The sequence below is a fragment of the Dermacentor variabilis genome, chromosome 10 (assembly GCF_050947875.1).
Source record: "Dermacentor variabilis isolate Ectoservices chromosome 10, ASM5094787v1, whole genome shotgun sequence".
NCBI lineage: Eukaryota > Metazoa > Arthropoda > Arachnida > Ixodida > Ixodidae > Dermacentor > Dermacentor variabilis.
Window position 1 is genome coordinate 48,079,480 of NC_134577.1, and position 26,751 is coordinate 48,106,230.

Consider the following 26,751-nt stretch of genomic DNA (forward strand, 5'->3'; position numbering starts at 1 on the left):
CACACACACACACACACACACACACACACGCGCACACACACACACACACACACACACACACACTGCCGCCCACTGTCGGTATCTCGCCTGTTGAGAGTTATCGCGTTCGCAAATTTTTCTCTTTTTTCCCCTCTTTACCTTCCTTTGGATTTGTTCTATCGCACAGCGTATTCAGTATTCCTGACACTGCGAGCGCCGAAATGTTCTCGATCGAAAGTGTAAGGCCTTGACGGCGGTTCGTCGCGTTGAGCTGTATATATATTTCTTTGGATAGGCACCATGGGCGGCAGAAAAAAAAAACTATATACTCTGCGTTCCCCTTGTCCTTTTCAAAGTTTTTGTTTTCCTCTTCGTCTCTCGATAAGTTATTGTTGTTTCGCCGATGAAGCCGCACGGTAAAGAGCTCGAAAATCGACATTTACACTCGATAACGGACGTGCGTTACGCAGCTGCCGAACAGGCTCGAAATACAATTAGAAGGCTCCGCGGACACCGGGGGGCCCGCGCGGAGCGGCCCGCGTTCATTTAGCGCTTCGAACTGGCAGCCCAACAACAACAACATAAAACGAAAAAAAAAAGCTTCAACGACGTCTGCGGTGCGCCCGATAAACACGTCGGTGTGATGCAAACAAATCGCCGCGTACGGTGAGCGCGCGGAGCCGTTCGTACGTTCGTACGTACCTGCGTCTGTGGTGCGTGCTCGCGCCCGTTGATAGGAGGAAAAATGGGGAACTGAAAGGGAAAATTTATTAGCGGCAGAGCGGCGGACGGGGGTCTGGAATAAGTCTTATCTGCGTGCTCATCATCATCCTTCACGACCCGTTTTTTCCCTCCGTTCCCTTCTTGCGGTGCAGAGTTGGGTGCTATAGGGCGGAGTGGTAAAATGACGCGGGCTCCGTTAATCGAATATGTTCGTAGGGAATTCACAGAAAAGGAAGACGGCAATACCGTTTATTTCAGTGACATTGGAGCTTATACATAAACCCTCGGCGTGTGCGCTTGCCACTTTTAATACTTTACCATTAGGAGTGTCGAAATTCAAAAAGTGTTAATGGCAGGAGAGGGAGGGGAGCCGGTCACTTGGTAGAGCTAAAGGGAGATGGGAGAGCATATATATATATATATATATATATATATATATATATATATATATATATAATTATGCGGAACGCAAAAAAAGAATCAGAGTATCTCCAAGCGACCTTCGTTGTTACCTTGGTTCTGTCTAGCTACGGGGCATCTGCATGTTTTTAAATATTGGTGCGGGATGGTTGGGACATCCTGTATATATATATATATATATATTGCAACGGGGGGTGTTCGCCTAGCAGCACTAGCTCTAGGTTGCAGCGGTAGGCTTAAAACGGGTCGGTGCTATCTCGAAACGGGGAACCAAGCACACCTCGTCGTCTTCTTCTCATCCACTAGCACCATGCCCGCTGCCCAGTGCCTTCAGTACAATCACTCCGCACCGAAAGAGTAGCCATCCTGGCGACCTAAGGGCAGGAAAACACAGAAGGGTCATGGCACTGCTTGAGCCGGGAGACGTGCACAATTTCCTGGCCGCGACGACGCTGGTCGGAAGGCACTTCCGTTGGCTCGATGAGGTAGTTGACCGCGGATGTTTTCTTCAGTACCCGATAAGGACCGTGGTACTTGGAGAGGAGCTTAGAGGAAAGGCCTGGAGGAGTAGAGGGCACCCACAACCAGACCAGCGAGCCAGGAGCAAAGCACGTAGCCGCAGTAGATGAATCATGGCGATGCTTTTGGCGCCACTGGTCCTGGGATGTCAACGAACGAGCGAGCTGGCGACATTCTTCGGCGTAAGCAGCCGCTCTAGAAACAGTCGTGCACTCCGAAGCATCTGGTCGGTAAGGCAGAATCGTGTCCATAGTGCATGAAGGTTCGCGTCCGTAAAGGAGAAAGAAAGGGGAGAACCTAGTGGTGCTTTGCGTGGCGGTATTGTAAGCGTAGGTGACGAAAGGCAGAATGCGATCCCAATTCGAGTGGTCAGATGAAGCATACATGGCCAACATGTCACCAAGGGTGCGGTTGAAACGCTCTGTCATCCCATTAGTTTGAGGATGATATGCCGTGGTGGTGCGATGAATGATGCGACACTCCTTTAGCAATGCTGCAATGACGTCGGAGAGAAAAACGCGACCGCGGTCGCTCAGTAATTCTCTAGGTGCTCCATGGCGTAAAATCAGGTTTCGAAGGATAAAACTGGCGACGTCTTTTGCTGTGGTAGATGCTAGGGCTGAAGTTTCGGCGTACCGCGTGAGGTGGTCGATAGCGACAATAACCCAGCGGTTGCCACTTGGAGTGTTGGGAAGCGGACCGTATAGGTCAATGCCGACGCGGTCGAACGCGCGCGCGGGGCATGGTAAAGGTTGCAAGGGACCGGTGGCATGTTGAGGTGGAGTCTTGCGTCGTTGGCATATGAGGCAGGACCGGACGTACTGGCGAACGAAGCGGTACATACCGCGCCAGTAGTACCGAAGCTGGATGCGAGAGTATGTCTTTAAGACACCAGCGTGGCCGCATTGGGGATCGTCGTGGAACGTGGCGCAGATTTCAGGGCGCAGGTGTCGGGGTATAACAAGCAACCACTTGCGACCGCTCGAATTGTAGTTGCGGCGGTACAGCAGGTTATCCCGAATGATGAAGTGCGCGGCTTGACGACGGAGCGTCCGAGAAATTGGCGCTGGCGACTGGCTAGACAGGAAGTCAAGAAGCGAAGAGATCCATGGGTCCTTGCGCTGCTCTGATGGCATGTCGGTAATGTTGAGGGCGAAGGCTCCATGTGTGGAAATAGACGAGTGGACAGGACCGGAGGGCAGGGGTGACCGGGATAGAGCGTCTGCGTCGGAATGTTTTCGGCCGGAGCGATAAACAACGCGGATGTCGTACTCTTGCAGGCGCAATGCCCAACGGGCGAGCCGACCAGTTGGATCTTTTAATGAAGATAACCAGCATAGGGCATGATGGTCGGTCACGATGTCAAATGGACGCCCGTACACATAAGGACGAAATTTTCCGATTGCCCAAATGATAGCCAGACATTCCTTTTCAGTAACCGAGTAGTTCGCCTCGGCTTTGGTAAGGGTGCGGCTGGCATACGCGACGACGTACTCTTCGAAGCCATCCTTTCGTTGTGCAAGAACAGCGCCGAGCCCGACACCGCTAGCGTCCGTATGGATCTCAGTTGGTGCAGATGGATCGAAGTGTCGCAGTACTGGAGGAGAGGTGAGAACGCGTCGCAGTTCTTGGAATGCGTCGTCGCATGCCGGGGACCAGGCTGATAGGTCAGAACTGCCGGTGAGAAGCTGCGTCAAGGGGGCGATGATAGAGGCAAAGTTACGGATGAAGCGCCGGAAATATGAGCACAAGCCGATGAAACTGCGAAGCTCTTTCATGGTGGTTGGTTTGGGGAACTCGGTTACGGCACTAAGTTTCGTGGGGTCCGGGAGGATACCGTCTTTGGAAACTACATGACCGAGAATAGTAAGTGTGCGAGCGCCGAAGTGGCATTTCTTCAGATTGAGTTGCAGTCCTGCAGTGGAGAGGCACGCAAGGACTTGCTCGAGGCGGCTGAGGTGCGTCGCAAAGTCGGTGGAAAAAACCACAATGTCATCCAAATAACAGAGGCACGTTTTCCACTTCAGCCCTCGAAGAATGCTATCCATCATTCGCTCGAAAGTGGCAGGCGCGTTGCAGAGGCCGAACGGCATGACGGTGAATTCATATAGCCCATCAGGAGTTACAAAGGCTGTCTTTTGGCGATCGGCCTCTGCCATTGGCACTTGCCAATACCCGGAGCGTAGATCCAGCGAGGAAAAGAATTCAGCTCCCTGCAGACTGTCCAAGGCATCGTCGATGCGTGGCAGAGGATAGACATCTTTGCGCGTTATTCGGTTAAGGCGGCGATAGTCGACGCAGAACCGAATGGAGCCGTCTTTTTTTTTAACAAGGACAACCGGAGATGCCCAGGGACTGTTAGAGGGCTGGATGATGCCACGCTCCAGCATGTCGTCAACGTGCTGGTCGATGACACGGCGTTCAGCGGCCGACACACGATACGGACGCTGGCGCAATGGTGTTTGTTGGCCGGTGTCGATACGGTGAACGACTGCGGACGCCCGGCCCAAGGATGGTTGGCCAATGTCAAATGAGGCACGAAAACGCTGGAGGAGCTTGATGATTTCGGTGTGCTGCGCAGGTGTGAGTTCTGCGTCGACGGCACGAGCGAAGACGTCTACAGGGGCATCGGTCGCGGCGGGAGGAGTTACGGCACAAATCGGAAGTGAAGCCGTATCACCAAACATGGTGGCCGGAAGAATGCTATCGAAAGCTTCAGCGGTACCCAGGCACTCGTCACGGAGTAGGGATGATGGGCAGGCGGACGGATTGCACACGTAAAGGGCAGCAGAACCTTCGCAAAAAGTGACGACAGCAAACGGAAGCAGAAAGTTCCGGCGGCGCGCACAAGTGGTCGACGGCGTAAAAAGGACAGATGAGTTCGCAGCAGAGCTACATAACACAGGAACCAGAGCGGCGGAGAAAGGTGCAATATCGATGTCAGAGGCGGCAACAACTTTAGGAGAATAAAGATCGTCAGGGTCAAAACACGGCACTGATAACGTAAGTTCGCAACGAGCGCAGTCGATAAGAGCTTGATTTACAGATAGGAAATTCCAACCAAGAATAACGTCGTGCGAGGAACGAGGCAGGACGACAAATTCGATAACATGCAGAACGCTTTGAATGACAACCCTGGCTGTGCACGACGCTGAAGGCTGAACGTGATGCGAGGTTGCCGTACGCAGAGAAAGAGAGGTAAGGGGAATGGTCACTTTGTTCAAATTGCGGCAGAGCTTCTCACTAATAATAGAAACGGCGGCTCCGGTGTCGATAAGTGCGTGTACGGTGACGCCGTCTACGGACAGTTCAATTTCGTTCGCCGGCGCAGAATGAGGCCTTGAAATGTTCGACGGAAACGCAGTTCTTGCCTCTGGAACTGCGACTGCTAGTTTTCCTCTCGGGCTGGGCTGGGTCGGCGAACCATCGGGGAAATGGATCGGCGACGTGGGGAAGGCGACCGGCGTGAATCGAAGGGGAGGCGACTGTAAGGGGTGTCCGGAGGAAGGTTACATTGGTCCTGACGCGGAAGTCGAGCAGGCCTGTAGCTTGAGGCACCCCCACTGTCAGGTAAACGAGGGCTGCGACGGCGGCAGAATCGTGCTACGTGACCCGGAAAATGGCATGAATAACATATTGGCCGGTTATCAGGTGTTCGCCAGGGGTTGACGACAGGGGCTCCAGCAGCCGAGTAAGGAACGACTATCGGACGCGAAGGTGGCGGCGGTACATGGAAGGTGCCGGTGGCCCGGTAGGAATCAGGAGCCGGAGGAGTGTAAGGCCGCGCGACAACGTCAGCGTACGTTAACGGTCCAGCTGCAGGCTGCGGAGGAGGGGCAGATGGCAGCGCCGCGGCAACTTGCGTCTGAATGACGTGACGAAGCGAAGGAGCCAGGGTTGTCGACGGCTCGGGTGCGCTATTCGCCAGAGAGAGTTGGCGTGCGACTTCCTGGCGGATGAACTGCTTTATCTCCGGCATTAAAGCAGAGATGTCGGCAGCGTCGCGACCGAAGTCCAACGGGGATAGATCCGCAGTGTCCTGCTGAGCAGCGCGTGTTGATGCACGTTGCTTGCGCAGCTCGTCGTACTGCTGGCAAAGCTGTATGAGCTCGGCAATCGTCCGGGGACTCTTCGCGACGAGCATTTGAAAGGCATGCTCATCGATGCCTTTCATGACGTGCTTGATCTTGTCTGCTTCATCCATGGATGAGTTGACGCGCTTGCAGAGCGAGAGCACGTCTTCGATGTAACTGGTGAAGGTCTCGTCCTGGCGTTGAGCTCGACCACGCAAGCGCTGCTCAGCGCGAAGCCGGCGAACTGCGGGACGGCCGAAGACCTCAGCCAAAGTCGCCGTGAAAGCCGACCAGGTGGTAAAATCGGCTTCGTGATTGCGGAACCATAGGTTGGCCACGTCAGTCAAGTAAAATATGACATTTGTGAGCTTGGCGCGGTCGTCCCACTTATTATAGGCGCTTACACGGTCATATTCGGCGAGCCAGTCTTCCACGTCGTGGTCGTCTGTGCCGCTAAATATAGCCGGATCGCGCTGGCGGATAACACCAGAGCAGACGATGGCCGGGGGCACGGGAGCAGCAGCCTGGGACGGTCCCGGTTCATCCATTGTAACAGCTGGTAGTAGCGTCCGACTGCGGAGTTCCAGGATGTTGAAGAGAAACCCAGCAGCTCCACCAAATGCAACGGGGGGTGTTCGCCTAGCAGCACTAGCTCTAGGTTGCAGCGGTAGGCTTAAAACGGGTCGGTGCTATCTCGAAACGGGGAACCAAGCACACCTCGTCGTCTTCTTCTCATCCACTAGCACCATGCCCGCTGCCCAGTGCCTTCAGTACAATATATATATATTCATGATATGCAGATGCCACGTAGCTGGACAGAAGCAAGGTAATAACGAAGGTCGCTTGGAGATACTCTCGTTATTTTTTGCATTCCGCATAATTAAATCATTAGTCTTTAATAATCAACTTCTCAAATATAATAATCGCATGAAAAGTGTCGATGAAAAAATTGTAGAGCAACATTAAAAAGCTCGAGATGCAGCTTTCTGGGGCTCAATATGTGCTACATAAAAGGGTTTTTCCGAGCGTGAAAGAAACGCGCGAATCCACGCAACGTGCCTGGACCAACCAGTCGCGCGGCAACTGACGGTGCGCTCTGCCCAAGACCACTCTCTGGTGAAGGCGGCTTAAATCGCGGAACCGCGACATAAAGGAGGTGCGACGTAATGGTCACGCATTTCTGTAGCATTTACCGCTAAATCGCCGCTACTAGACGTTTGTTTTTTTAAATTCGAACTGAGGGAGAGTGAGAGGATGCAACCCGTTATCCGTTGTTACGAACCGCATGCGAGGGTACCGACCTATAAAATTTTCCCTGCCAGCCGCAGCTGCGGAGGTGACGAGCTTCCCAGAAGTGACCTTGGAACCCTTCCCCACCTGCTGCGGCGACTCGTCTTGTAGGGACGAGGATGTGCCGCGTCGACACTGCCACGGCGCCGCAGTCGGCAGACGAAGTATTGTTAGTGGATTCGCCGTCGCCTTCACGGTTCGATTGGAGCGGGGGAATTTCTGGAAAGAGGTGCTTTGCAGCCGCGGTCTCACGGGTGCCAGAAGTCGTCGGTAAATGGACAGATGTGGCGGCCACTGACTACGGGGTCAGTTCTTGGATCAAGAGGCGCCTGCTCGGGTCAAGACCCTTGTCTGCAAGAAACCCACTCACCTCGCTGTGTTCAGTGAAGCCTGTGTGGAAGTGAGTGTGTAAACCCTCCCCCTCAAAAACGGGTCGATGACGATGACTTTGGACGCTCCCCTTGGTCGAAGTTGGAATGGCCGTTTCCCTCACCTAGGGATCTAGGGACGACAGAGTGTATTTGAGGAGCCGTTGGCGGCTCCTCAGTGTGCATTCCTCTTTCAGTCACGTTAGACGGATGAACTGTAACGTCATCATGTAAACACTGTAAATAAATCCCATATTCCTCGTTCTCGATACGAACAAGTCTCTCCCGTCAACAACGTCCTCAGCGTGGATAAGTAGGACGATGGCATGGGTCAGCTACTATCTATTTCATGCCCGCCCCAACCATTACACCGTCAAGACACGAATTATTGCGATAATGTAGTTTCTTTTTTTGTTTGGTTGGTTCGTTGGTTGGTTGGTTTACGTTTGCTTCGCGTGTCGTAAAGCTGAAAACCGAATTTAAACTTTAATGCCTAATATCGAAATCAATATAAGGAAATTGCGGGCGATGAATTATCTGATACATTAAATTATTGTTTCTCAATTAATTCAACGTTGAGCTTTCATGCGTCCCTCAGCAGTTCTGAGAACCGCCGTGATTGCAGGCTCCGGGACCGACCAGACGACGTGATTCACTGTCATTCATTGAAATACGCGATAAATGTGCAAAAAAAAAAAAGATAAGGCAGCTGATATAGGAAAGCGGTATGGTGTTTCAATGGATTTTTTTTTGTAGTGTGAGAACGAATGAAATTTAAATGCAGTTCAACATTTTTACAACACGATACAACAATATATATATAAGTATTATTATATTATATTGATAGTAGTAGTAATAGCAACATTAAAATGAAGAAAATTTGGAAGGCAAAGAAAAAGTTCATTAGAGAGTTTTAGTTTAGGGGACGCAACCGGCTTGCGTACGCAAGCTGCTTGCGTCCCCTAAACTAAAACTCTCTATTGACTGGAAAAGGCAGAGAGGTCGGCCGGAAAGTAGAGTATCTGGCCTGCTACTCTGCGCAAGGGAAGGGGAAGAGGGAAAGAAAGGTTCACCAAGGGGGGGGGGGGATGATGGGAGAAACGAGACGAAAGAACCCATCGCATAAGTGCTGCCATTACAAGCGCGAGTCCAGGCCCGTGTCGCCTAAGAAACGTGCAAGAGCACGCATTGGCTCTATCGTCTGCCAACTCTCCGGCCAGGCGCCCGGCAGGAGGTCCTCCGATAGTGGTCTGCTGCCTGAATGCCTCAAAGTAGCTGCCAGTGTCAGTTTTTTCGCGCGCATACACAGCACCCACTACGAGCACCTGGTCTATAGTCTCAACAACGCCACACGCTGAACAGTCCGAGTAGTCTGCCAGTCCAATGATCTGCAAGTACCTGCGCGTGAAAGCGACGCCTAAACGTAGTCTGTGTATCAAGCAGGCAATAAGGGCGTGGAATTCCACACGGAACAAAAAAAAAAAAGAATGCATAGCGGGATCCAGCCTTTTAAGGCGGACGTGGCGAGCGTCTGGCTGGGCCCGGTATCTTCTCGTCGCACTCCTCATTAATTCCGACAGGAGGCACGTGATGTCCGGTTCAACAGTTCGAAGGCGATTGCTTAGGGCGCGCCTTGCTTGAGCATCGATCGTCTCATTACCACTGAGCCCACAGTGTACCGGGATCCAGTGGAACACTATTCGGTGGTCTTGAGCGCATGAAAGGAGCTCGGTGATCTGCAGCGCCGGAGCCTGATAGGCGGTGTGGCGCAGGAAGCATTCCAAAATTTGAAGCGCGGGTTTCGAGCCCGTGAAGATGCACCACTCTTGAGGTCGTTCCCTACAGATGTGACGAATCGCTTCCCGAATAGCCACAAGCTCTGCAGTGGTTGATGTAGAATTATGGTCTAAAACGAAACTTCGGGTCGTATGAATGGCGGGTATCATCACAGCTGCTGTCGATGCCTTTGATGACGCGGATCCGTCACTATACACATGAACATAGGTCTGGTATTCTGACTAGATGTATGCCAGAGCAAGTTGCTGCAGTCCGCTAACGGGAACCAATGATTTGTTTATTATTCCGGGGACATGCAGGCACACTGAAGGTTTAACCCTCTCCCGTGGTGTTTTGACGGGGTGATATGGAAGGGCATAGCCTGCTGTTATGCGAGGTAGATGACAGCAGAGCGCACTTATGAAACTGCTGTCGGATCGCTCATGCAGAATCGATGTCAATGGGTGGCGATAGTGTCGTGTGAGTAAGCGTAAGTACACACGAAGTGGTTCGTGGGACATGAATACCGATAATGGGCAGACGCGGGCTTCCTCAGTTGTGTCTTTATTGAAGGCACGCCGTGGCGAGCCAAGGCATATTTTGAGGGCCTGCACTTGAACGCTCTGTAATGTCCATAAGCAGGAAATGCTCAAGTTTGAGAGTATCGGGAAGATGTAGCGAATGTAGTCTACGCACGGATACTGGTAAAGTCATAGTAAGAAGCCCTCCGTGGGGCCTCACTTCATGCCTCAGTAGACAGCGCTGACGAGTCGGCGTCGACGTTTTTCATGTTCCGTTGTCGTCACGAGGTCGATGACGCTGTCAATCGAAGAATATTGACTCCGCCGAAAACCGGTCATCATGCCCGGATAAAAATCATTCCGTTTCAGAAACCATTCTAGCCTCGCCTGCACCATTCGTCCCATATCTTTTCCAACACAGCTGGCTAATGCAACTGGCTGGTACGAGGTAAGCTCATAAGGAGGCTTTCCAGGTTTCAAGAGAGCAACCAGGCGGCTGATCTTTAGGACCGCGTAAAAGCTTGTTCGAGGCAAACTCTAAACAACAAGCAAATTCTCTCACTGGCAAAATATAGAACGCATGCTTCCCGTTCAAATCGCCTAAAGCAGTGCGCCGCGAACACGCGGCTGGTTAATTTTGAAAAAAGCGCGCTGAGGTCGTTGCATTCGGCGACTCGGATTGCCTCCGGGTCTCTTGCAAACATCTTGGCGAGATCTGAGCTCGCAACCGTAAATATAAAAATTATGCATGTGCGGTACACCAGAAGAGCACGCTGGAATGGCGGTTGTATATATTAAACAGAAGCTCTCGACGATACCGTAAAGGCGACTAGAGAATGCAAATAGTATTGCAGCCGAGCGAGTAAGTCGCTTTCGGCAATTGTAGGTCTAGTGTAGTGAGGAAGACGCGTTCTCTTTCGAAACTTAAGAAACGAAAGTGTAGAAGATCGAAGGAACTTTCTTTAAAAATAGATTTATTTCGATCTGGAAACATAAGCAACAAGGCTACGTCATAGCCAGCATTAGTGGCGCCTAAGCCCGAGTAACGCCTGCGCTCTCATGGATCGATTTCCGCGCCGCTGCAAGCGAGACAGAGGTCAAAGCCGTGCACGAATAGATCTCTGGGAGGCTCGTGCACTTGTGAGCACGGTGTACTGCCTCAGTGGGGTGGTACTTTTGATAAATGTGTCTGTTTGTTTTGCAACAGCAACAACAATACGTTTCGGTTAGCTTACTTGTTGAATGCGTTTTTTTTGTTCTGTTTTTAGTGTCGTTATTTAAGAGACGGAAAGAAAAATACATTCACCGGCAACTGCGATACTCCCTAACGCGAACTTCGAGCGCCAGCCCTGCACCTCTTTTCATTTCGCGAGAGATTGGCTGGCGTGAACAATGTCTCGTACGGTTTGTTGCAGACGGAGCGAAGTGTGGCGTGACTGCCTCGCTAATCGGGAGAGCACGAGGGGCAGCGCGTGGGTGACGCGTGGGCGTCATTCACAGCAGCCGCCGCAGATGGACTTCCGCTCATGCAGCGCTTTGTTTTCATACAGACGACGCGCGCTACTCTGGCGTCATCTCGTAGCCATCGTCGCCGCAAAGCACGTCTTGTGCAGTTCTTCTCACGCTTGCGCCATGCCCTCCCCTATACCGGTTTCCGCCTGATGGCACCACTGTACCCTCCTCCTCCACTTACCTCTTCGCGCTCTCTTCGCTATTGCCGTATTTTATCTCCTGGTGCGCCCCGCGTCCGCTTTTATCCTTCACTATGTTCGTTCGCTCGTTTACGAAGAACAACGCCGACGCTCGCCGCATGCAGGAACGGGCGCCTATAAACGCTTCCCTCTAAATATTATGCAGACACACATGCATGTGCATGTTGGAATTTGTGTGAAGGGAAGCTATCGGGAAGCGGTTAGCTAAATGGGATAAAACTAAATGCGACGCGTACAGTTTGTCTTTATTGTAATCTATGCAACGTGTAATCTCCCGTGCAACGTTTATATTTATGAACCGTACCTCTGTCACTGTAATATGACGCACTGTTTATGTTTGTACGCTATACCATTTATAATGTAAGCCGTAATGCAAGCACAGCTCATACGAATGTACGCCGCGAGACGTCGACGCAGTGAAGTCTCGAAGACGAAGCTGATATTGGTCCACGGAAGAATGGCGAGGACAGATGCAAGCTGCGCGAAGTATGACGCCAAAGGCACTGGTCACATTCACTATTGTTTTCTTCCCGTTTCATTCCTGGGTTCAAGGCCTAATAGAAACTGAGGTGTGGGCACATGCTCTTGGGCTAACGTGATCTTGCGCGCACGTGCTACACGACTTGAGGCGTGCGCCTTTTCGATAAGACTGCAGCCATCGGTCAGGAATATCTGGGAGGGCTCGCTGAAAAAAAAACTTCACTTTGAAAGAAAATTGTGCAGACACTATCGACGATGACTTTCAACTTAAGCGCGAGTAGCCCGAACGAACGAACAAGCGAAAGAGAAACAGCAAGCGAACGTTTTCTTTGCCGAGTCAGGCCACCGACTGACCATCGACCACCGACCGACCGTCACCATGGACCGACCGTCGCCATGGACCGACCGTCGGCTATCGACCGACTTCGAAAATGGCCAAACGAGCCTTGGAAAGCCATTTGCTTGAAAAGAAAAAAGTGTGAAGACGGAGGTCGCGTAGTACATTCAGAGGTGCACATCCGGTGATTGCAGCCAGTCACAGAGATCTGTAGACTACGGGGACCTCAGTGACGCACGTGTCGATTTCTGAGCTCGCGACGCGTGTTTGTCGTTCGTTCCTAGCCCAAATATACTTGGACGGAGCGTTACCAGTAAGGGAAAATAATGCATTACTATATACGCTGATTTAGTATTACCCTTCGTAGCACCTTCAAGACATAAAAAGGCAACAAAACTACTTGTTACGCGAGTTGCTTCATAGTGCCTAAGAAAAAGGTACTGCGCCAAAGACAGACAGTCACGAGGAGGGGGTCGACGCGTACAAGCGCAAACTGTGTCGCTTGCCCGTGTCGACATTCCCTCGATGTTGTCTTTCTTTGACGCCATATCTTCAGCATAAAAGGACATATCGAAAAACCGGTAAATGCTGGAACTCGTATATCCAATACCACCGCATGCCGTATGAATCTTTAGTAACACCCCCTCCCCCCTTCCAAAATATTATTTGTTACTGTAGTGTACCTGAATACGGTGCGGTTACCATGTATGATTTAGCGTGTTTTTTGGTATATGGGTTTAACGCCGCACATGGGTACTGTTGAAAGCACGACTTGGCAGCGCCCAAATCGTCAGCCAGACCGTAGATGTGTTCGCAAATTGTGAGCTACTGCATGACAGTAAGTTGAGAATTCGCTTATTTTGCTTGTCTGTAGATAATCATGGAACGCGTACCGCATGTACCTAGCTGCCTCCGAAGCAGCTCTGAATGCAGTTTGTAGTTCACTTCCTTTTCTTGTGCTTATTGCAGAGACCCGCCGAACGTCGCTTCAGGAACCAGCGGGAATCACTTCACGCAACGAGAGGTGGTAAGTTAAGGACGGGGCCGTACGGGAATTTCACAGAAAGTTTGAGCTAGTGAACGATATGTACTGTAAAGGATACCTAATCTGTTTCACCTCTGCCTCCCCCCGCCCCCCCCCCCCCGGCAAAAAAAAAGATAAGTCACTGCTTTGTCACCCTAAGCATAAAGTAGGGACATCTTACGATAGCTGGCACAAGTGTAGTGGTGATGAGGATCATGATGGTGACAATCCCAAAAGCGTTGGCGCGCAGCCACCAAATCGCCGATGGGGGTCCTTCGACTGTCTGCCTTGAGTACTGAATCAGAACCTTTCATTATGGGCTTTTTAAAGCGAAGCTCTTAAGGGGATTTGTGCAACAGTTGCCGTCCGGAGCTGAGGGCCGACATGCGACGGCGTGGTCGATGTCAAATGTATATGCAATGAAGCGTGTGTCAAAGCCCTCACTTTGCTTTGAAACGTAATGCAAAATGATTATACTATGAAACTTACCTTGCGTATACCGTACTGTAATATGCAACTTCTCGGCATTGCGTTCTTTTAGCTAGTAATCCTTAACTGTGGCTTCGCACGTTGCATTTTACCATCCCCACACTGGTACCATTCCCACACGTACAGATGCGGCAGATAAAGCTGATGGCGCTGTCCAGCAGGGCCGCTTACTGGGCATCGGTGATAAACCATAGGAACCGCCAGCAGATACTTAGTACTCCAGAAATGTGTGTGTGAAGTCGCTCGTACACCATTGCTGCCTTTGATGTATCAATTGCTCAAATTCGCATATATCTGCGAAGGATATTAAGTTCGTTGTGTGTCTGGGCTATGTCATGCGTCGCACTGAATACACCCGTGTCCTCCTGAGACACTGAGAGAAGCAAAGGAAGCAGTTGCTCTTCAAATCGGTTATTATGACCGAGTGGTATGTTATCAATGCAAAAATCACATCTTATTTATTTATTTATTTATTTATTTATTTATTTATTTATTTATTTATTTATTTATTTATTTATTTATTTATTTATTTGCTGAAAGCATCATCTCCGTGTTCTTGAAGTGGGAAACGGCGCGGCAAGAGGCGGACTCACAGAAAGTAGACAACACACCGCTTTCCTAATTCCTGTCAGTCCTCTGTTGTCTGCTTCCAGTCAGTCCTCGTCTTGTCGCGTTCAGTAGCAATTAGCTTAACGTCACTCACTGCTCTCCGCGTTTGTTTGGGTGAAATGCGCTTTTTTTTTTTTTTTGCCTGAACGCACGGAGGAGGAAAGGTGCAACATGGCAGGGCTGGTCTACATGTCGATGCAACATCCTGTGAATGTAATCGTCGACAATGCACTTCAGCGAGACTATTGCCTTGCACCGCAGGGGCGTCTGCGTCAGCAGGCGTTTGGTGTGTTGCGCTACCACGCACCCGCGCACATGAGAGTTGGACCCTCCCTCTCGCGGCTTTGCGTGGCCTAGCCGTGCCCGCGGGAAAGGGGATTCGGGGGTTTGAGTCGGTGCTGGCTTTTCGGACTTTTAAGCCCCCTCGGTGGAGGCACCACACCTCTTTGGCCTCTGCTTCACATAGACGGCGACTCCAGACTGACCCACCTGGAGGAAACCGGCAGTCGCCTTTTCCTATCCTCTTCTTCAACCTCGTCTTTTCCTCTAGCTTTCAGTCTTTCCTGTCTTCTACTCACGTCCTTTTACTTCTGATTTTTTGGGTGGCAGGGATTAACCTTGTGTGGGTAGCCAACCTTGGGTATACCATATTTTGTTATAGCAGTGACGTACAGCTGGCGCTTGCGGGACCTATTTTACACTTTGCGCGGCGTCCCCTTGTTGAGCTCCATGATGGGTGGCTGCTAATCCATGTGGCGTTGCTGCCTAAACCTCCAGATATCTCAATGACCAATTCCTCCCCACCACTCCTTGATCACCTTAAAGAAATCGCACCGCAGATGTGTTTTGGTTCTTTGGACGTGAAAGACAGAACTTCCCACGATTGCATGTGATCCACTTTGAAAAAAGCAGAAAAACAAGTACGAGCCATGTCCCCTTTTTTTGTTTCTAAATCTCTAACTGAGGCCCTTGGATCAGGTTATAAGGCATCGAGGTTGTCAAGTGATGATCTCCTCTTGGAGCTCCATGAAAAGCTGCCCAATCTAGTGTCCTTTGGGGACGTTCAAGTAACAGTAACCCCGCACCATACTATGAACACCACCCGCTATGTTGTCTCAGACGATCATTTATTGTAGATGTATGAGGCTGAACTGTTGGAGGGCTTCAGTGAACACAATGTCGTAAACGTTAAACGGATTGAGATGAGACGCGACAGCAAAGAAATCCAGACTAAGCACCTGGTACTCACTTTCGAAACAAGTGTTCTGCCCGATTCCATCGAGGCCCGGTACATGAAACTTCGTGTCAGGGCATACGTGCCAAATCCTCTCGGATGTTTTAAATGCCAGCGATTCGGCCACAGCTCACATAACTGCCGAGGCCGCCAAACTTGTGCGAAGTGCAATGCTCATGAACACTCATCGGAGTCTCGTGAAAACACGCTACACCTTGTGAACAGTGATGGGGAGCACGCTGCCTACTCGCGGCCGTGCCCATCCTGCAAAAAAAAAAAAAGAAAAAGAAATAGTTACAATTAAAAGTAAAGGAAGATATAACTTTCAAGGAGGCACGCAGGCGGATATCCTACCTGCCCAAGAGCACCTTTGCCGATGTGACGCGTCAGGGGGCAGCGACACAACGGCTTCCGGCAGCTGTCCGGCCCACACGCAATGAGCCAGCGGCGATTCCATGCCCCCCCCCCCCCCCCTCCCGGCGGCTGCAGCCAGCGTTGTTCCGCCACCCCAGCGGGAAGGGCCGTCGACCTCCTGGCTGGTGGCCTCAAAGGTCTCGTTCGACGTACGGAAGCCTTCACGTCAGACACAGCGCCTCGCAAGAGGCGATAGACACAACAACCAGCCAGACGGCGCCGCTAGCGCTTAAGGAGCGGCGAGATTCTCGCGATCGCCCCCCCCCCCAAAAAAAAAAAAAGAGAAAACTCGTGTCACGGCACGTGGAAAGGGCCCCTGAGCTAATCTTCATCTCTTAAACGCACACACAAAACATGTTTATCATAATGGAGACACAAATGCATTTGAATATTTTAGGACCTCTTCCTAAATTCGACGATATTAGAGACATCTTACACAAAAATATTCCAAAGTTGTTGTGTGTTCAAGAGACACATCTGAAAACTACAAACACTCGTAGTTCGTAATTACACCATCTTCAGAAAAGACTGTGAGGAGGCTAACGCCTTCGGCGGTGCAGCAATAATTGCCGACAAATCTGTAGCTTGTCGACACGTCGCCCTTCAGACGCCCCTTGAGAGTGTCAGTTCGGGCAGTCTTCTTTAATAAACTGGTCACTATGTGTTCTTTATACATACCCCCTAACTATAATATCAGAAAAAGCGATTCCTATAACCTCATTAATCAGCTTCCGAACCTCTACATGCTCGTGGGTGATTTTAACGCCCACAACGCGATGTGGGGAGACTCGCGATGCGACGCGAGAGGGCGATTCATTGAGAATTTTCTTCGACCTCTTCTGTCTGCGTGTTTAATCCTGTTTAATAAGAAGGAGCCAACCTATTACAGGTTCCAACACAACTCTTATTCATCGATCTAGCAGTTGGCTCTACTTCTCTTCTGTCACACCTGGAACGGAACGTCACCAATAAACGTTTTGGAAGTGACTACTTCGCTATAACTTGAAACTTGATAACGCAGCATGAGAATGGTCCCCGTATTCCTCGATTGAATTTAGCGTTGGCTGACTGGGGGTGTTTTAAAGAATCAACTTAATTATTTACCACGAGATTTTATAAACGATCTTAGTATAGCTAATGCTGTTGAACATTTTACCGCTTTTATTATTGATGCAACCAAGAAGTTTATCCCACAAACGAATGGTGGTTCACTTGCAAAACGTGTTTCCTGGTGGAACGAAGACCGTAGGGAGGCGCGAAAGAGGCAGAATAAAGCATGTGGCGTATTGCGTAGATCACGAAATGCAGATCGAAAATCTCATTCAATTTAAAAACGTTAAATCATAGGGAAGGCGGACACAGCGTCAGGCAAAGAGAAAATTCCGGTTGAGGTTCCTCTCGGGTAGAAATTCATACACACAGGAGGCGAAAGTGCGGAATGGCCTGAGAAACCTAGAAGGGCAACAAATGCCCCCGTTGCCTCTGGTGAACGACCAATAGCTTACAAGATTATGCAAGCTCTCTTGGGAAGCACTTTGAGCGTGTGCCAAGCTCAGTCCATTATTCACAGTCCTCCATTAAATATAAAATAGAACAATGTAAGCCAGTCTACGTAAATGCCGACGGAACGAATCGGCCTTTCAGTATTGCCGAGTTGAAAGCTGCCTTGATCGCATGCACGAGCTCTGCACCGAGACCTGACAGAGTCATTTATGACATGGTTAAAAACGCACATAGTGATACACAACTTATACTAATCGCCCTTTTCAACACTATTTGGGCTGCCGGACACCTTCAGTTCACATGGGAAGAATTGATTGTGGTCCCTCTTCTGAAGCAGGGTGAAGACACTTCCTCGGTGGCAAGTTACCGCCTGATAGCTCTCACAAGTTGCCTTTGTAAGCTATTTGAAAAATGATTAATCGGAGACTCCTAAATTTCCTTGAAATGGGCAAAATGCTTGATCCTTACCAGTGTGGCTTCAGAGAAGGGCGCTGCACAACTGATCATCTTGTGTGCATTGAAGGAAATATTGGTGATGCATTTGTACGTAAACAGTTTTTCTTATTGATGTACGTCGATATAGAGAAGGTGTGCCACAACATAGCATTACGGGGTCTTGTAAGACTTGTCGGGAATGGGCATCCGTGGAAATATGTAGAACCTAATAGAAAGCTTTTTGTGTAACCGTACCTTCCGCCTAAAAATTAGCAATGTATTGTCATGTCCATTTGTAAACTGGTGCAAGCCAGCGGCGTAGCCAGAATCCTTTTTTTCGCGAGGTGGGGGGGAGGGAGTGACACACGCACGCACGCACGCACGCACGCACGCACGCACGCACCCACCCACCCACCCACCCACCCACCCACCCACCCACCCACCCACACACACACCCACCCACACACACACACGCACGCACGCACGCACGCACGCACGCACGCACGCACGCACACACACACACACACACACACACACACACACACACACACACACACACACACACACACACACACACACACACACACACACACGCACGCACGCACGCACGCACGCACGCACGCACGCACGCACGCACGCACGCACGCACGCACGCACGCACGCACACACACACACACACACACACACACACACACACACACACACACACACACACACACACACACACACACACACACACACACACACACACACACACACACACACACACACACACACACACACACACACACACACACACAAGTTCGCATAAATAGCACTCCCACGACTGGTACGTATCCGCGAGTACCCAGGAAATTGGACAGCAGGGTGGCCGCCGGCATTGGTCAATTCATAGAATGCGGGCTTATCTCTGCCTGCGCCAAGTTTTCTTTTCATTAACTTGTTAACTCTCCCTTTGCATTGTTCTTGTTATCTCGGTGAAGCACGAGAAATAATTTCCGCTGTGCTTTCTCTGGCTTTCTTTGTCCGTTTCCCTCGTGTCGTCGTAATTAGCAAAAGATCGGACTCCCCCGGATACAGCTATACTCTCCCACTTTAGCGACCGCCACGTTTCTTTTACACTTTATCGGCGTCAAAACGTTGGCGAAGCCGTAGTGCTAATCCTAATAACCTTTATTTATAGGATCGGTAATAGTAACTTGTTTGTCGTCGCTGTCGTAACGCTTGAAAATACACTAAGGAGACACGATAATTTAAGCTGAGTTTAAGCCGGCGGCCTGTTCGTTTTTTGGTTTGTTATTTGTTTGTTTGTATTTGTCCAAGGCGCGAAGTTAGTCCTAAGTAATACTCGGCCTTATGTCGCGGGCTTTAGTGCTAGCTGTATAATCGATGTTTCCGTAGGCTGAGAATTTGACCCTCCGCCGATACCCAAGGCGCAGCTACCGTGCCAGCTACCTCGGCCGAGCTTCCAATTTATGGGAAAGTGGGTACGGGAGTGTAGAATCGCTGCAACTGCCTTAAGAGAAGCCGCGGTGGGCTGGGGTCTCCCAACAGTCGCGCCGCGTTTACTCCCGTCGAGTTTGCCCGCAGATTGTCGTGGTACGTCGCAGATAGCGCCGCTCCCGCGCCCCTGAGCCGTCGCCTGGAGCGAGACCTGCTCAGCCTGGTGTGCGAGAAACGAGACGCCCAACGCGCCAGCGCCACGCAGCGCTTGTCGTCGTCGTCGCCGGCGTCGCCGCAGCGCCCGCGGAAAAAGGGCAGCAGCCGGGAGCGCCGCCGCGGCAGCAGGGTCGAGCGGCGGAGGAAGGTCAGCGACCTGAGGAGGCGTCGCTCGCCTTCCACTTCGCCCTCCTTGTCTTCCTCCGATCGGAGCCGCGAGGGACGCCTCCCAAGACCTCGCAGGAGGTAATTTTCCTGGAAAGTGGAAGCGTTTAACACTTTCACTGTCATTTCTTTTTTTTTTTTTTCGGTGGTTACACAAGCTTATCGTGCGTTCTTTTCTTTTTCTCGGATATTGTAAAGTGAACACAGCAGTTCGTTTTTGATTATGCAGAAGGTAAGAAAGAAGACATGGTTAATGAAAGATGCATTCTTGGGATCAGAAGAGAGAGGGTGCTATGGTGAACGTACGGGTATACGTCTTTGACATAGCAGCATAGGAATGCGGAAGCGTACCTGTACGTCGGTGACACTGAAGGAGTTAAACCCGTTCCGGACAGAAGTCGAGCTGAATTCGTCATGCGCTTGCTTGCAAAAATGTCTAACCGCGATCCAGACTCGTCCAGCGCGATTGTACTTGTTGCCTCAAAACATATGCTCGTACCCACAGGGGCAATTGGCCACGTTGGGTTGATTGAAAAATTCATGTAATAAAATATCAAAAGAGGGTAAAAGCACACATTCCAAATGAAGCATTAGGCAACTAAATGCTAATAAATTTATAGAGGCCTATACGTAAATTTAGGATAACGTAGAAATTCGGAGGGTGTTATTCCGAGTTTATTCCTTTGGCGGAAAGTCGGCGTTTATCGGACTTCATTTCTTGTAAATCCCTCATTCTCCGAAATTCGGAGTTTAATTTCGCATTATTCTCAATACTCCAAAATCTCAGATGAAATTATATCTGAACACGCAAACATCAAAACGCACGAAGCGTATTTTAGTATCTGGAAGGTTTGAACGCACAAACACATATGCACACAAGCACAAATACTTGAATACAGAACACCTATGTTCGTGCGTATTACAACCTTAAAGCTTTTTGTAATATACGCCAGCATAATTTAGGAGGTCGCTGTCACTGACGGAGGACGGGGCCTCTTCAGCTGGACGTGGCGTTGTGATTGTAGATGCTCCGCAATTTTCAAGGCGCCCTTGCCGTTCGCAGTGCCAACGGTCACACGACAAAACTTGCGAACAATGACTCCTTCAGATGACATTGACTCTTCAAAGTCACTAAACTCCTTTGCGTAGTCGCTGGAAAGCTTTCGTTTCCTTCCCATTTTGCTTGCCCAAAAAATCTGCTCACGGGCTACAGAGATGCGTCATGTGAGCATGCCATGCTTTCTTTCCTCCAGCAGGCTTTCCGCACTCGATTCTGTCCCCTGGCGCTCAATTGCCGCCACGGTACCGTATATCAAGATGTCGTCTCGCGCTTCCGGGGGCGACAAGCCCTTTGTTAAATGTTCGATGGGTGCGGTCTGCGAGATACTGTTGACGTGAGGTGAAGTTCGTATCGGCCAACCCGGCCGATGTATCAATGACCGTTTGGAACATGCCCTTTATCGAAAGGCTTTCGATAAAGAACGGAACAGGGTCGAATTCGCCGTTAAGATCGGAATTTATCGGATAAATCCGAATTGCAAAAATTTTGCCATTGAGTGCTTATCGGATTTTTTTTCGGATTTATCCGAAAACACGGAGCCCTACCCATATGTTAGCACCGGTAGAATGCAGTGTTTATACACTTTTATCTTCAACGACAGTGGTAAGTTCCTAGTCAGAATCTGGTAATGCCTGCCGTATGCGTGCACTCCAGCCCATTTGAATTCTTCTGTAAATTTCCTTCTCATGATCAGGGTCCCTGTGAATAATTGACCTAGTTAAACATACCCCTGCAGAGACTCTAGAGGCTATCTGGTGAACCAGAATTATTGTTGGCTTGCCTGCTGACCATTATCGTTGTCTTCTGCATATTAATCTTCAACCCCACTCTTACACTTTTCGGGTAAGGTCCTCAACCATTTGTTGTAATTCATCCCCAGTGCTGCTGAACATTACATGTCATCTGCAAATCGAAGGTTTCTGAGATATTAGCCGTTGATCTTAACTCTTATGCCTTCCCATCCTAATAGCTTGAATATTTCTTCTAAGCATGCGGTGAATAGCATTGGAGAGACTGTGTGCCCTTGCCTGGTGCATTTCATGATAGGCAACTTTCTACTTTTCTTGTGGAGAACCAACGTGGCTGTGGAATCTTTATAGATATTTCCCAAGGTATTCACATATTGCCTCCTGTGCTCCTTGATTACGCAGTGCCTCTATGTCTACCGGCATATCAACTCAATCAAATGCGTTTTCATACTATATGAAAGCCATATAGATTGATTGTACTCCTTAGATTTCTCAGTTACTTGTTTGATGACATGGATGTGATCCATTGAAGAATACTCTGTCCTGAAGCCAGCCTTTTCTCCTGGTTGATTGAAGTCGAGTGTTGCCCTGCTTCTATTGGAAATTAGTTTTGTGAATATTTTATACAATACTAAAAGCAAGCTGATGGCCTACAATACTAAAAGCAAGCCGATGGCCCTATATTTCTTCAGTTCTTATGAATTAGTATGATGCTGGCATTCTTCCAGCTCTCTGGTACACTTGAAGTTGTGAGGCATTGCGTATAATAGGCCGCCAGTTTTCATATCTCCTCCATTTTTTATTTAATCGACCGTTATTCTATCTTCTTTAGACGCTTGTCGCCGGGTCTTGTCTTGCTAGGCCCGTCTAAATTCATCATTTCAAAAAACATCTGTATCCTGTTCATCACTACTTTGAATGAAGGTAGCGTGGCTGTTCTAGGTACACTACAAGTCCGTATAGAATTATTCTGCTGCTTTTACTATATCATCGAAATTGCTGATGACATTTCCCTGCTTATCTTTCAGTGCATACATCTTGGCTTGACCTATGCCAAGTTTTTCTTTCCCTGATTTTTTGCTGCGTCCATTTTTGACTGCTCCCTCAGTCTTTCTCACGTTATAATTTTGAATAACCCTTACTTTCTCTTTGTTGATCAGTTTTCACAGTTCCGCGAATTCTATCTGATTTCTTGAGTGGGACGCTTCCAGGCCGATCGTTTCTTTATTAAGTCCTTTGTTCCTTGGAAGAGCTTACCTACTGGCTGCCTTTGTCCCTTTAGTTTCAGTTTATTGTTCTTTAAATACAGTGAATGGGTAAAAGACACTATACAGACGAGGGTCCCAAATTCAAAGACTGCAATTGGTCCTTCGGTATAGTAACACTAGAGAGATGTACTAAATATGAGCAAGCTAACTAAAGGAAACAAACGCAATCGCGAAAGTACATAGAAAAATTAAAATAACGAAAAAAATTGTCTGTATACAAGCCTATAGTGCATAAAAAAAGAACTGTCAATAAGTGCAAATGGCAAATGTAGTGTAATGAATGACGTAAACTTTGTTATACATAGAAAGAAGCTTGAGGACATGACTAAATACATGAACGGATGAAGATTAATTAGTGTTAGATAAACCATTCCACAGTTTTATAGCAGTGAATGATGATGTAATGTTTCTATAGTTAGAATAAACCATAGGTAGCAGAAAATTGGAGCTACGTGCAAACTTGTATTATTATTATTATTGATGAGGTAACTCCCAATTAATTGCTGCTTCTGAAGGCAGCCTAATTACAGTTTCATTAATTTCCTCTATATCGTCTTCATCTCTTTGCTCCAAGGCTGCATATTTGTTTGCAAGCATCAGCCTGAATTGGTCTGCTTTTACCCTGACTGCGTCTAGGTAGGCCGGTTTCGTCTTGACTAGTTTTGCTCTTTCTCTCTTCATATTGAGGGAAATCCTAGACTTCACTAACCTATGCTCACTCCACTTTACCCTACCTAACCCTTCTATGTTCTGCACTACGCTGGGATCGGCATAGAGTATGAAATCTTTTTCGTTTCTTGTTTCTCCGTTAGGGCTTTTCCAGGTCCACTTCCTTTTACTGCGCTTCCTGAACAAGGTATTCATTATTCGGAGTCTTTTCCTTTCTGCGAATTCCACCTACGTCTCTACTCTAGGGTTTGTAGAATCGATGCCGTAGTTGCCGGTTGCTTGTTCACCAGCCTGCTTTTTCCCCACTTTTGCATTGAATTGACCCACTACCGTATACTGAGTTCCCACTTTTCTCATCGCTAATTCAACATCTTCATAAAAGTGATCTATTTCTTCTTCATAGTGACTGGATGTTGGAGCGCAGACTGGTACTGTCTTTATTCCGTGCTTCCTATTCAGCTTTGTTACGACGACTGCTACCCTCTTATTAATGCTGTAGAATTCGTCAGTGTTCCCGCTATGTTCTTACGCATTAGAAATCCTACCCCGCATTCTCTCTTATCTGGAAGGCCTGTGTAGCTGAGGACGTGACCGTTAGTCAGCACTGTATAAGCCTCACTAGCAGTACTAACCTCACTAACACTGCAAAAAGTTTACACCCTGAAGGGTGTTTTCTTTTCGCACTGGTAACACCCTTACCGTAGGGACTTACAAAAATTTACAGAAGCCGACAACGGAGTTCTAACTAGACTTGCGATGACAAAAGACGTAGTTGAAGAATATGCAATCATTATGACAGCCTTGGGCGCGCAGAAATATCCGACAGGAGAGTTTCATATCTCTCGCTGTAAAATTCTCTTGTTGGATATTTCTGTGCGCCCAAGGCTGTCAGGATGATTACATAGTTTTCAACTACGTCTTTCGTCATCGCACGTCTAGGTAGAGCTCTGTTGTCGGCCTCTAAATTTTTTGTAAGGCCCTAACGGTAAGGGCGACAGCGCCCTTAAGGGTGGAACCAGTGCGACAGCGCCCTTGAGGGTGGAAACATTTTTACAGAGTACTATCCCAGGCCATGCTTGATAATTCCTTGACGGTCCCTGCTAAGCTACCTACCAGCGGCCTCAGTCGAGAGGATCGCGTGGTAAACGTTGCCAGCTTCAGTTTCCATTGGCGGCCTTTCTGGGTACAGAGATTCATAGCACCCTATGCGGTGTCGCACTGGTCAACAACAATTACGACACTGGTCCTAACCTTGGTTACAGTTCAAATCCCGGCCGCTGCCTCTGCTTTTCGATGGGGGTTAAAAAAAACAAAAAAAAAAGCAAACAAACAAACACCTGTGTACAATGCCCGCAGTGGGTGCACGTTAAAGAACCGCAGGTATACTCAAAATTTATCCGGAGTTCGCCACTGCGGCGTACCTCATAATTAAATCGTGATTCTGTTACCTAAAACGCAGAATTTAACTTCTATTTGACGACTTTCTGTGGCAACGAAGGAAGCGCCACGAAGGCAGCGCTCGCACCGGTGAAAGCGTCTATGAAAAAAGTCTCACATTCTCGTCCGCTTTATAGTTTTAAATTGCGTAAGAGAAAAACACAGATGTCTTACTTGCAACAGCAAAATAAGGCAAAACAGAGGCCTGAGTGTTAAGTGTGACTCATTTCCCTGCTTTTTTTCCTTCCGCATTTGGGCGAACGCGAAAGCATCGCACGTGGAAGCCACGCTGATTAGCCCAACGTCTGTTCTAAGAAACCAAAAACGCTGTCAAGCGTTGCCGGAATACTTGGCTCGGTAAACACACGTGCGGACGCTGCGCCCGTGTAGCTTTCTCTTCATTGCCGCAGAAAGTTGTCCTCCAGTCTAGGCTTACAATAAATTGCATCTAATGCAAAAGTGTCATTACTACAGATAACATATCCGTTATGTGAGTTTATCATACGTTGGGCTGGTTCTTGCTGCTCTATAGATCTGAGCCAGTGAGAGCGTGCTCAAGCCTAACATGTAGCCGCTCGCCAAAATATTTGCGTGCCGGAAGGTTAAATACGTCAGCGCTCCGTCTGTCGTAAACAAACGTGGCGCCGAGGCGTCCGTCCTCCCGTTGCCGCCGCAGCCGGCGGCGGAAGCTGCAGGAGCCACGTGACCGGAACTCCACAAGGTCTCGTTCGCGCTTCCCAGTTCAAGGTGAAAGCGCCCTGCGAGCGCTTTGCGCTGGAGCGCGGAGCTTTGAAAGAACCAGCCGAGTCCGTTCCGAGCAACTCGATTTCGACCAGCCTAATGTACCGTGCGCCGCCAGAGGGGCACTCAGGAGCGCTCGAAAACGGCTAGCCGAATGTACCATTATTTGCAATATGTGCACTTATGTGCTATGTTCTGTAATTATGTCCAGCTATTTTGTGAACTGAAAGCTTTCACTTGCGCTTTGAATTATTCTTTTTGTATTCATTAATGGACTTTGTTTAATCATGCCTGCGCGGGGTTGTCCGATTCCTTTTCTACCTTGAGTGGCTTCACTGACTCGTGTGCAGAACTTCTCTATGTATGTGGGCTCCGTGACTGTGCTTAGTGTTTCTCTGCGTTTCTTGTGTTTTTTCGTTGTTTATCGTGCGGCGAGTGCGATAGCCGGTGCCGCTGAATGCCTATAATAACTTCCTTAAAAAAAAAAGAAACAAGAAGCACGCAAACTGCATCGATGGCCCATCGACCTCTTCGACCTCATTGGCCCGTATATTGATCATTATGATCATGATGACGACATCAAAGGCAGTGGGACGTACCCATGTTCCCTTCTACTTCTTTCCTCCTTCCGTGCTAGACGCTGTTATATTATTCTGCCGTATCTTCAAATTCCGCCATGTCATAACCTCCTGGCCTAGTTCACCGTGCGGCTAAATATGCACTCCGCACACAGACGCAAAGTACAGCTGCACGTAATCGCGGTTACACCGGTAGTCGGTTCGCTATATACACCACAATCTGTTTAAACCCACCACCACCACCTTCCGCCATGTCGGCACGTTTTGAACCAATCAGAGAATGGCGTAACCGCCCTGTCAGCCGATGAGAACGGTCAAGATGACGAATTTGACGTTATAGCTGAGCTTGACGGGGTTCAGAAAAGCGTTCCAGGATGTCAGCATTAGCGGTGGCAGCGACACCTTTTGGCACTTCTTTCAACCAAAACTCACTAGAAACGTATTTTTTGTGCAGCACGAGGGTTCTTCTTCGAAGAAATGCGCGAGATCCACTGTACGTTAGTGCTGCTGCCAATGCCT

At 49.1% G+C, this 26,751-nt stretch overlaps 1 protein-coding gene across 1 annotated transcript in view; it reads left to right on the forward strand.

Moving 5' to 3' along the window:
* LOC142560482 (uncharacterized) overlaps nucleotides 1-26,751 on the forward strand; it is a 99,155-nt gene that overhangs the window by 20,854 nt on the left and 51,550 nt on the right. The window contains exons 3-4 of the mRNA XM_075672636.1: nucleotides 13,168-13,225; nucleotides 19,517-19,811. The gene's annotated coding sequence lies outside the window, so the exon portion shown is untranslated. The remainder of the gene's footprint in view (nucleotides 1-13,167; nucleotides 13,226-19,516; nucleotides 19,812-26,751) is intronic.